Source organism: Ranitomeya imitator, chromosome 4 (genome assembly GCF_032444005.1).
Source record: "Ranitomeya imitator isolate aRanImi1 chromosome 4, aRanImi1.pri, whole genome shotgun sequence".
Classification (NCBI taxonomy): domain Eukaryota; kingdom Metazoa; phylum Chordata; class Amphibia; order Anura; family Dendrobatidae; genus Ranitomeya; species Ranitomeya imitator.
Window position 1 is genome coordinate 537,444,090 of NC_091285.1, and position 10,419 is coordinate 537,454,508.

General features: G+C 37.7%; 1 protein-coding gene across 2 annotated transcripts in view; it reads right to left on the bottom strand.

Moving 5' to 3' along the window:
- ACAN (aggrecan) overlaps positions 1-10,107 on the bottom strand; it is a 172,598-nt gene extending 162,491 nt beyond the window's left edge. For both annotated transcript variants that reach the window (XM_069766230.1, XM_069766228.1), the window contains exon 1: positions 9,811-10,107. The gene's annotated coding sequence lies outside the window, so the exon portion shown is untranslated. The remainder of the gene's footprint in view (positions 1-9,810) is intronic.
- Positions 10,108-10,419: the final 312 nt, after the last annotated feature.

Sequence of the window (10,419 nt, forward strand, 5' to 3'; positions counted from 1 at the left end):
TCAGTGAGTTGACACTGTCTGGTCAGCATAGTGCCGACGCAAGCAGAGTAAAGTTGAAACTGCAAACAATGATGTCAGGGGAATGGAGTGAGCAAATCTAGCAACCACTGCTCCAAACACCAGCCAGTGGTTGGTGACATTGGCAACCTTTAATATGGGGCAATGACAGGCTAATTACTTCTTAAGTTGGTCGTTACCGAAGTGGACATACATTAGATAACAGTAAAACTTTGTTAGACCAATTTGTTTTTAAATATTTTTATTATTTCGAGAACTGATTTATTACTCGTATCACTTATTGTATACAACAAATATCAGAAGGTTTAAATGGCACGATGACTTTTGCAATCAGTTTTGTTTCTTGCTCGAGTGCATTAAAAATTAAATAAAAGAAACAAATTTTTGTTTAAAGTCTTATCCTGCTTGGTGTCCACAGCTATTATGCAGAGCTATTTGTCTCCATGGTTACAGGCTACAACCTGTGCATATTATGATCGTGCTTGAATCTTGAGTCAGGCTTCACTCGCTCTGCCCTCTACTTTTGCTATTTTAAAGCCATGAAAAGAAAATAGAAGGAAAAAAGACATGACCGCAAGGTAATAATGCACAGGTCTTGTTTGTAGTCTCAGACCATGGAAACACAAAACAGATAGTATTAATCAAGCCGATATGAAAAGTTACTATATATATTAGGTAAAATTGTAAAATATATTTCTGTAAATATATACACAATTTAATGCTACTAATAATGTTGTGGCATTGTGTAGAATTTCTTTTGTTTTAAAGGGAATCTGCCAATAGATAATTGAAAGTTGAATAAAATGATAGCACAGCAGAGCTAATAGCGCAGATGAATTAATACAGTACATCAGAGCTAACAGGACATCAGAGCTACCACAGTACATCAGAGCTAACAGGACATCAGAGCTACCACAGTACATCAGAGCTAACAGGACATCAGAGCTACCATAGTACATCAGAGCTAACAGGACAGCAGAGCTAAGACAGTACATCAGAGCTAACAGGACATCAGAGCTACCACAGTACATCAGAGCTAACAGGACAGCAGAGCTAAGAGAGTACATCAGAGCTAACAGGACATCAGAGCTACCACAGTACAGCATAGCTAACAGTACAGCAGATGTGAACTTTGTCTAATTACAAAAATATTTGCAGTTGTCCTTTCTCAGTGTTTCAGCTTCCATCTCCCAGGCAGCCAGTGTGGGGGAAAGACAGTACAGCCAAGCTGATAGCACAGTGAGAGGACAGCTACAAATGTGCTTGTTGTGTTTGGAGTGAGACAAGGTTCAACTCTGCGATGTACTGTGTTGGTTATAATTAGGCCCGGCTCTGTAGCAGAGATGCCAGCACTACAAGTGCTTCTGCAAATCTTTGTAATGAGAAAAAATTAACTTTTGCTTTACTCACACATCAGTATTTTTGATTAGGATTTGATCAATATTGGTATGCCAGAACCAGGGATGTCTCTATAACACAGAACAGGTGTCAATCTTTCAATTATAGCCTTTCTCTGTGAGTTCCACTTCTGACTTTGGCATAGAAATAATGGTACAAAATACTGACCAAATACTGACATGTGAACAATACCTTACTGTGTTACTGCAGAGCTGTGCGTAATATTCAGTGCAGACTGTCAGTCATTCCTTAGGTCACACTGGTAATTCCCCATTTTATTTAAAATAAAATTTTCATGCAGATTTATGTAAATGAGCTGTTAAGATCTATGTCTGGCCCATAGATCTTAACAGCTCATTTATATAAAAGAAAAATGTGTATGTCTCTGGAATAGGACATCGGATCACAGATATCAAGGTATCATTTTATTCAGCTTCCTATGGCCTTCATGCCCATATAGACAGCTCAGACGGGCTAATCATACAGACAGATTCCCTTTAAGTTGAAGAATCATAACAGTGTTGGCAATGTCATCTAGTGTGCGGTGTTGGAAGAATATACATTGCTACAGAGTGCATAAAATTAGCATACAGACATGATATAGAAGCTGTTACATCACTGCTGGTACCAGGTTCTGTTTAAAGGATGGTATGTAGAAAGGCTATGTTTAGCTTCAAATAATTAAATTGGGGAAGGAATGGCTGTGAAAAATGAAAAAAGAAAGAGCAGATGCAAGCTGTTTTCCAATTTGCTATTTAACATTTCTGTCTATCATGTGTAATTGCATGGCTGACACAAATAGCAACTGTGCTACGTTTGTTTACAGCTCAATATTACAAACTAGTATATAAAAAGTATTACAAAGGCTAATAATAAACTGCGTACAGGAAGGAAGGAAGGAAGGAAAGAAGGAAGGAAGGAGGGAAGCAAGGAAGGAAAAGGAAGGAAGGAAGGAAGGGAGGAAGGAGGGAAGGAAGGAAGAAAAAAGGAAGGATGGAAGTTATAGTGCATTGGTTAGACAAATATGCAATGTCATCATTAAAGGAGCTTTCTAGTTCCAGGGAAGTATTCCCCAAATGCTCTAAAATGCTTAAAATAACAAACAGAGATGGTACTCACCCTACCTCAGTCTAGCAATGGCTCTGGTCTCTGCTCTGGTGTCGGAGTGTTTGCTGAGGTGGTGGTGACATCACATTGACACTCAGCCTCATCGCTGTAGCCAATCACTGAGCTCAATGTCTTTGCCGAGGTAGACTGCATTAGCTGCGAAGCTCAGTGATTGACTACAGCGATGAGGCTGAGTGTCAATGTGATGTCACCACCACCTCAGCAAACACTCCGACACCAGAGCAGAGACCAGAGCCATTGCTAGACTGAGGTAGGGTGAGTACAAAACACCAAACCCGAGCAGGGGCAGGAAGCCGGCAATGGACGGGTGGAGAGTGAGTACCTGCCTTGTTTGTTATTTTAGGCATTTTATAGCATTTAAAGTCCACTTTCCTGAAAATTCTTATGGTTCCATGCAGCTCTCCCACGCGGGTTGGGAGAGCCACCGGGTCAGTCTGTGCATTATGATCTGATCTCGGTCCAATTTATACGTCTGTCTGACTGCACCCTAAACGAGATTCATCAGGTTCCGCATCCACAAATAACGCTACACGGTATCTTAACCTATACAAGCTAAAAAAAGCAATCCGACAGGTTGAATATTACCAATGAATAAGACTTTCTCCTTCATAAGGAAGCGGGCTGAAAAGATTGAAAAGAAATCTAAGACCATGTGAGAAAAATCATGAAAATGAAATGAAAGCAAACAAATCAATAATAAAATGAAGATCAATTAAATTTAATATTCATGGTGGTTACTGTTAAATGTAATGTTTTTGTACGAGAATTTCGATAGCTATGTTAATAATGAACGATAGCATTACTAGTTAGGATTTAAGAGCATAAACGCATTTTATCAGTTTAAGAGTCACTGGATCGAATTTCTTTTATCTCAGATTCGGTTCCCAAGATGAATTTTGAAGCTACATATTTTCCCTGTGCAAAAGTTGCAGCGTCTTACAATTCCAGCAAAGCAGAAGGGATTTACAGAAATCTCGTTCACGCAGTGCTTTTTTTTTTAACATAGCGTAAACTGACCTGCGGAGTGTTTTTAAATCCATGTCATTTTCTTTTGCGAATACAATGAGTCGTATGTGCAGATTATCCCTATAGACTTGCAATAAAGCGGAAGATCTTAAGGTAAAAAACGCATCTGAGTTTTTAGAGAGTTTCTGCTGCGGAAACGCAACGTGACTGTATCAATAACCTTTCATGAACGCCACATAACAGGAAGTATAAAAAACGAAGCAGCTTTATTTGAAACATGACACATCAACAGGAGACAAAAAAAGCAGATAAAAGGCAATAGAAACGCTCGTAAACAAAACATAGACAAAAAAACGCAACGAAAAAAAACGCAAGTCATCTAATTTAGCCAAAAGGTGCAGAAATGTTTAAGAAAATCTGCAACATCAAAAACTCACCAAATACGCATCGTGGGAACTTAGCGTTAATAACGTGCTGAAAACAAATCTGAAATGTGTGTTAATCTATAAAAATCACAATTTTAATTTGATCTGCAGCCTTGGGGACTGATGGAGAAGAGAATTTGTGTTGATTTTTTTTAAGGACAGAGAATGATTACACATTAAAATGTAAAATTTCATGAAGTTGAATGTATTTTAGCGCAGTGGGGGCGCTGAATTTGGATGGATGAAGTATATTATACAGGAAAAAAAATAAAATAACTGAATCTGTAGCGTTTATTTTGACGTGTATGTGACATGGATTCATCATCAAATAAATGCATTCATGGGGTGGAAAAAAACTTCCTAGTACTGTAAACCCATTGAAAGCCACTGAGAAGGAGTCATACACTCGGCTCATACACAGACGGCTGTTCTGTCTCTCACAAGAAGTCAGTGATTACTCAAAAGTAAACTTGTAAGGTTTCCGTTGCTCCAATGAACCCATTCCCTCCCCCTTATAACGGTCACATTTCTGCCTCCGATTTTCCCTGTCCTTGTCTCTCCCTCGCCCTTTCTCACATTTAAACAAGCTTTACTTTTCTTGGCGTGTATGGGCCCTCAGTAGCCCAGAGCTGGCACACTATGTGGTCCTACAGGCGAGATGAACACAGCTTTTGTTACTGGTGAGAAGTTGGACATTGGAGACACAGAGACTGGCTTGTTTGGAAGGGAGGAGGATGGGGGAGGAGGACGAGGGAGTCAGCCTGGCGTCATCTTGTGGTAGCGAAAAAAAAAACCCTTAGCATAGGAAAACGTAATAGAAACCAAAAAATGGGGAAGTGCAGCACTTAATGGGCACATGAGAACTTTTAATGCCTATTTTAACTTGAGTTTTCCACGATGGTTTATCAGGTATAGAGAACAGTATCATACACTGAGGAGTCGAAATCAACAAGTAACTAGCAAACTGCATTTTTTTACTTTTATTCTACCAGTCCCAAAAGTATATATATATTATTGTATACACTGATCTCGAGCCTTATAACGCTGATCTCATTACCTTGCTATAGAGCAAATACTGACCATAATTATTCATGAAGGTGTTTATGCTTTATCATTTATGCACTGATCTGGTTGTGTATCCGCATCTAAGTATTGTAGCACAAATTCACAATATATGAACACACACGTCGCAAATGCGCCACTGACTACTAATATTTTCCGTTGTCTATTTTTGCCACCATCGCACTTGGAAATCATAAACTAAAATATGCTCGGAGTCTATGCCTCACCAAGATTACTCAACATGTCAGTTTTTATCATCCATTCATCTTTGTCCTAATTATTTTTTTTTAATATGATGAAAATATATGAGCCATAACATATATATATATATAACATATATATATATAAGGCCAGAACAAGAAGTTTTCCCACTTCTGGCAATTTTAAAAAGACTTATTGCATCTGATGAGTGTGCCTTATAATTTCCTCTAGGGGGAGCACTTGAGCACAACATTGAAGTGTTAGAGGATGGAAATGTCAAACTAGAAGTAATAGATGAAAAAGTTTTACTAGATATTAAAGGGAACCTGTCACCATGAATAATGAAATCCAATCTGCTGGCTCCATGTTATAGGGCTGGGAGAGCTGATGTATAGTTTTGTGAGAAACAATCTTGTATTACCTGTGATTTCATCATAAGCCTCTGATTCTGTGAGAAAAGATTCAGTATAATCTGTGTTTTAGTGAATATAATCCTCTGCTTATTCTGAGATTTTCAGTCCAGTGGGCGGTCCTTTAAGTGACTGACAGCATTCTTTGTGTAAGTGTGCATAGAGAGATAGCTGTCAGTCACTGATAGGACCGCCTACTGGGCTGAAAATCTCAGAATAAGCAGAGGATTATATTCACTAAAACACAGATTATACTGAATCTTTTCTCACAAACCTAAATTTCAATCTACTCAGCTCCTCCTGCTCTATAACATTGTCCCCACAGATTGGATGTCATTTCCATGATGACATTTTACCTTTAAAATATCTATCTATCTATCTATCTATCTATCTATCTATCTATCTATCTATCTATCTATCTATCTCTCTACTATATATCTGTCTATCTATCTAATATCTATCTATCTATCTATCTATCTACTATTTATCTATCTATCTATCTATCTATTATCTATCTACTATATATTTATCTACCTATCTATCTAATATCTATCTATTATCTATCTATCTATTTATCTACTATCTATCTATCTATCTATCTACATTAAAAAAATGGAACAGAACAACACTATATTAGTGGGGCTTGAAAAAGGCTCAGTGTGAGTGGAAACATCGCCACTCCATGTGGGTCTGAACAAAACCCACCTTTTCACTTGAAATACATATGGAGTCTTGCCTTTTTTTCTTCTTTATTTATCTATATCTGCTCTATCTTTCTTTCTATCTTTCTTTCTATCTATCTATCTATCTATCAATCTTTCTATCTATCTTCCCATCTCTCTATATATCTATCTATTATCTATCTATCTATCTATCTATCTATCTATCCATCCATCCATTTTCTATCTCTCTATCTATCTATCTATCTATCTATCTATCTATCTATCTATCTATCTGTCTATCTATCTATACATCATCTATCTATCCATCTCTCTCTATATCTATCTATTATCTATCTATCTATCCACTATCTATCTATCTATCTATCTATCTATCTATCTATCTATCTATCTATCTATCTATCTATCTATCTATCCATCTCCATATCTATCTATCTATCTATCTATCTATCTATCTATCTATCTATCTATCTATCTATCTATCTATCTATCTATCTATCCATCTCCATATCTATCTATCTATCTATCTATCTATCTATCCATCTCCATATCTATCTATCTATCTATCTATCTATCTATCTATCCATCCATTATCTATCTATCTATCTATCTATCTATCTATCTATCTATCTATACATCATCTATCTATCCATCTCTCTATATGTCTATCTATTATCTATCTATCTATCTATCTATCTATCCACTATCTATCTATCTATCTATATATCCATCCATCCATCCATTATCTATCTATCTATCTATCTATCTATCTATCATCTCCATATCTATCTATCTATCTGTCATATCTATCTATCTATCATCTCTATATCTATCTATCTATCTATCTATCTATCCATCCATTATCTATCTATCTATCTATCTATCTATCTATCATCTCCATATCTATCTATCTATCTATCTATCTATCTATCTATCTATCTATCTATCTATCTATCTATCTATCCTTCTCTCTCTCTCTCTATCCATCTATATCTATCTATCTATCTATCTATCTATCTATCTATCTATCTATCTATCTATCTATCTATCTATCTATCTATCTATCTATCTATCTATCTCTCTCTCTATCTATCTATATCTCTGATATCTATCTCATATTGATCAATATCTCTCTCAATCTCAGTCTCGATCCACTTACATTTCCTTAATTATTTTCGCACATCCTCTTTCCAATCTAGAGCTGTGAGTTGATGATAGAAGCAATGATAACTGTACAAATATACAAGTAAAGTGTGTATATCTTGGTCCGGAACCATGTGCTCCTTTCTACACGGTTCTTACCTGCCGAGCATCACTAATCTCATGACAAATGTTTATTCCTTACTTCTTCAATTCCCCAATATTTATTTTCTTTTTTCCGCTCCTCATTTCCATATCATCTTAAAATAACCCAGCTCCCTGATTTTCCACATGAAATGCCCACTTTGAACAGTCAGTGCTGAACTAATTCATCCTCCGCTGGAATGCTGGTAATACAGGAAACCTTAATATAGTGGTTTAAGGAAAGAAAGTGGAAAGTTTGACAGAAGAGCAGCTCTAAGTGTGTTACCAGCTTTCCTGTCCGTACCCTCTCCTCCCTCCACCTTGAATGGAGATTTATGTTCAGGCCAGCCAATAGTCATACCTTGCCTTTCCACTATAAACCCCGATTTTCTGTCATTAAGAATGATGTAGTGTGTGGTGATCGCTCCCCTCGCTTTTTCCCTTTCTCCTCTATGTACAGAATATATGGATGTCAATTTTAGCAATACTTTACACTTGTTTCTTTCACATTCTTCAAGAACATTAGCTATATGTAATCTTTCTATACTAACAGAAGAGAAGTCGCATAATGACATAGCAGAGCTGAAAATGTCAGCTTTAGGATATGCTCACACGATCATATTTTCGGTTCTGGTGCTGTCCATTAAAAAACGGATCGCACTAAGATCAATGTTTTTTTTTTCACTGACTGCATCTGCCTGTGAAAAAAAAAATCGCAGCATGCAAGATATTCCACCAAAAGTATATAGGATTAGCCAAAAATATCTATGGGAGTGTGAACCAAATCAGATGCTAAACGGAGATCTGCAGCCACAGTATGGCATCCAGGACTGTGAATGGCCCTGTAAATGATTAATGGCTGCGGCTGTAAAAACGGATTGTATATGGATGACAAAGGAAAAAAAATTTGTCCCACTTTTCTGGATGCAACTTTGACGGATTTTTCATACTGTGGTGTAACCCGGTGGGTTTCTGGTTAGAAACCTATGGTTGTGACTGATTACTATTTCTCGCACAGGACTTCCGTCAGCCCAACATACTTATCTTAGAGATTAATCATAGTGCAGCAATCAGCCTCATACGGTCAGCTCTGCTACATCTGCATGCATCATTTCTCGTTGTTTTTTACAGACTATGGTGTCCCCATTAAACTCACTTGAAGAGCCTGTAGAATTGGTCACAAGGGATCCCTGGATCATCATTCCGTTGGGGGGCGAATTCTCATTGAAGTGACCCATCTAGTATGTGTAGGGCTAATCTGCATACAGCCTAATCAGCTGCTTTATGTCTCTATATTATGGCCACCTGTGTGATCACTAATCTACAGCTCCGATTACTAAAACGAGATGAAAATGGCTAATTACCGCTGTATTAGTCACGTACAATGCAAATAAAAAACATTATGACCACAACTTTCTACTTTCTTCTATATAAAGTGTCTCCCTGAGACCAGGAAAGGTTGTCATTAATAAAGGAGCCGGCAGAGGGATGTAGTCCAGGAGCTTCACCGCTACATTTGGCTGAGAGTCCTCTCAGGACATCAAACATGCGGTGCCACCAGTAAATGGATTTACCATGTATAGATGTAGCAGAGCTGAGTGTGTCGTTTCTTACTTTGGGCATTCGGATACATGTATCAGTGGTTGATACCTTTTAATGGCTAACTGAAAAGATGGTAACAAATTGCAAGCTTTCGAGACTACACAGGTCTCTTCACCATTCACAAAATCTGAAGGTATCAACCACTGAGGAACTTAAGATTTTAGTATTTTTCTACCGGCTAACACAGTACAAACATATATGTTTTCTGCATCTTAATACAATATAGTATCTCTACCTGCAGTCCTATGTAAAATCACAAATCACGTATATGGCTAGGGTAACACTATAAAACATTGTCAACTATAAGTTCATTTAATATTTTACTATGGGAAACAGCAGTCACTGATCAGACGTATTGCAATGTTTGCAAGGGACTTTTTTTTTTGCCTAAGTAACTTCTATACTAACTTTTTTTCTGACTTGTGTGTGCGGATTTGCTGCGTTCTAGTCCTAGTCTAACACTTGGCCTTACAACGAATTTTTCCAAATAATACATCTGTCATTTCATTCATTTCCTTTTTTATTGCCATATATATCATTTTGGTATATAAAGACATATCCCTCCCACTAACAAGCTAATCACATTAATTCTATCTGTTTATATGGAGTCAACACAAAATATTTTTTTTTTTTTACCTTTACAAGTTCAGTGCAGAATGTGAATATATACGTCCCATACACCTGGCAGAAAACGTAGATTTTGTTGGGTTTCTTTGCGGAGTTCTTGTTTCTATGAGGAGAACGGTTGTCTTCTTTCGGATGTTTTCTTCAGCAGCCTCCGGATGTTTCCCAGCCTTCCACCTTTACAAGGCGAAATCCCCCTTTATGGTTTGTACTATGTCAGGTCCCTTTGCGGGCAGTTGAGGCAGCAGCAGGAGAAGTAGCAGGGCTGTAGTGTATTGTAAGTGAGGATGAAGGAAAGAATTTTTTTTCGAAATCAGACCAAGTTTAGCAGGCACTGACTTCCAGACTCCTCCTGTCAACTTTTTTTTTTTCTCCCCCAGATAACTCCTGGAAATGCCTGCTGATTAGTAAGTCTGCTGGACACTCCTGCTATAAGGTAGGCACACATCCAGGGGCAGCAGACTGCAGACAGAGGGGCTTCAAAAAGAGTTGGAGTGTTTTACATCAGTACAAGCTCCTGCCCCCCCTGGGGTGTCCCATCTTTGGGAAGGTTATACCTATAAAAGGGCTCAAGCTATAAGTGGACACAACCTGCAGTGGATGGGAGAAAGCTACTTCTAT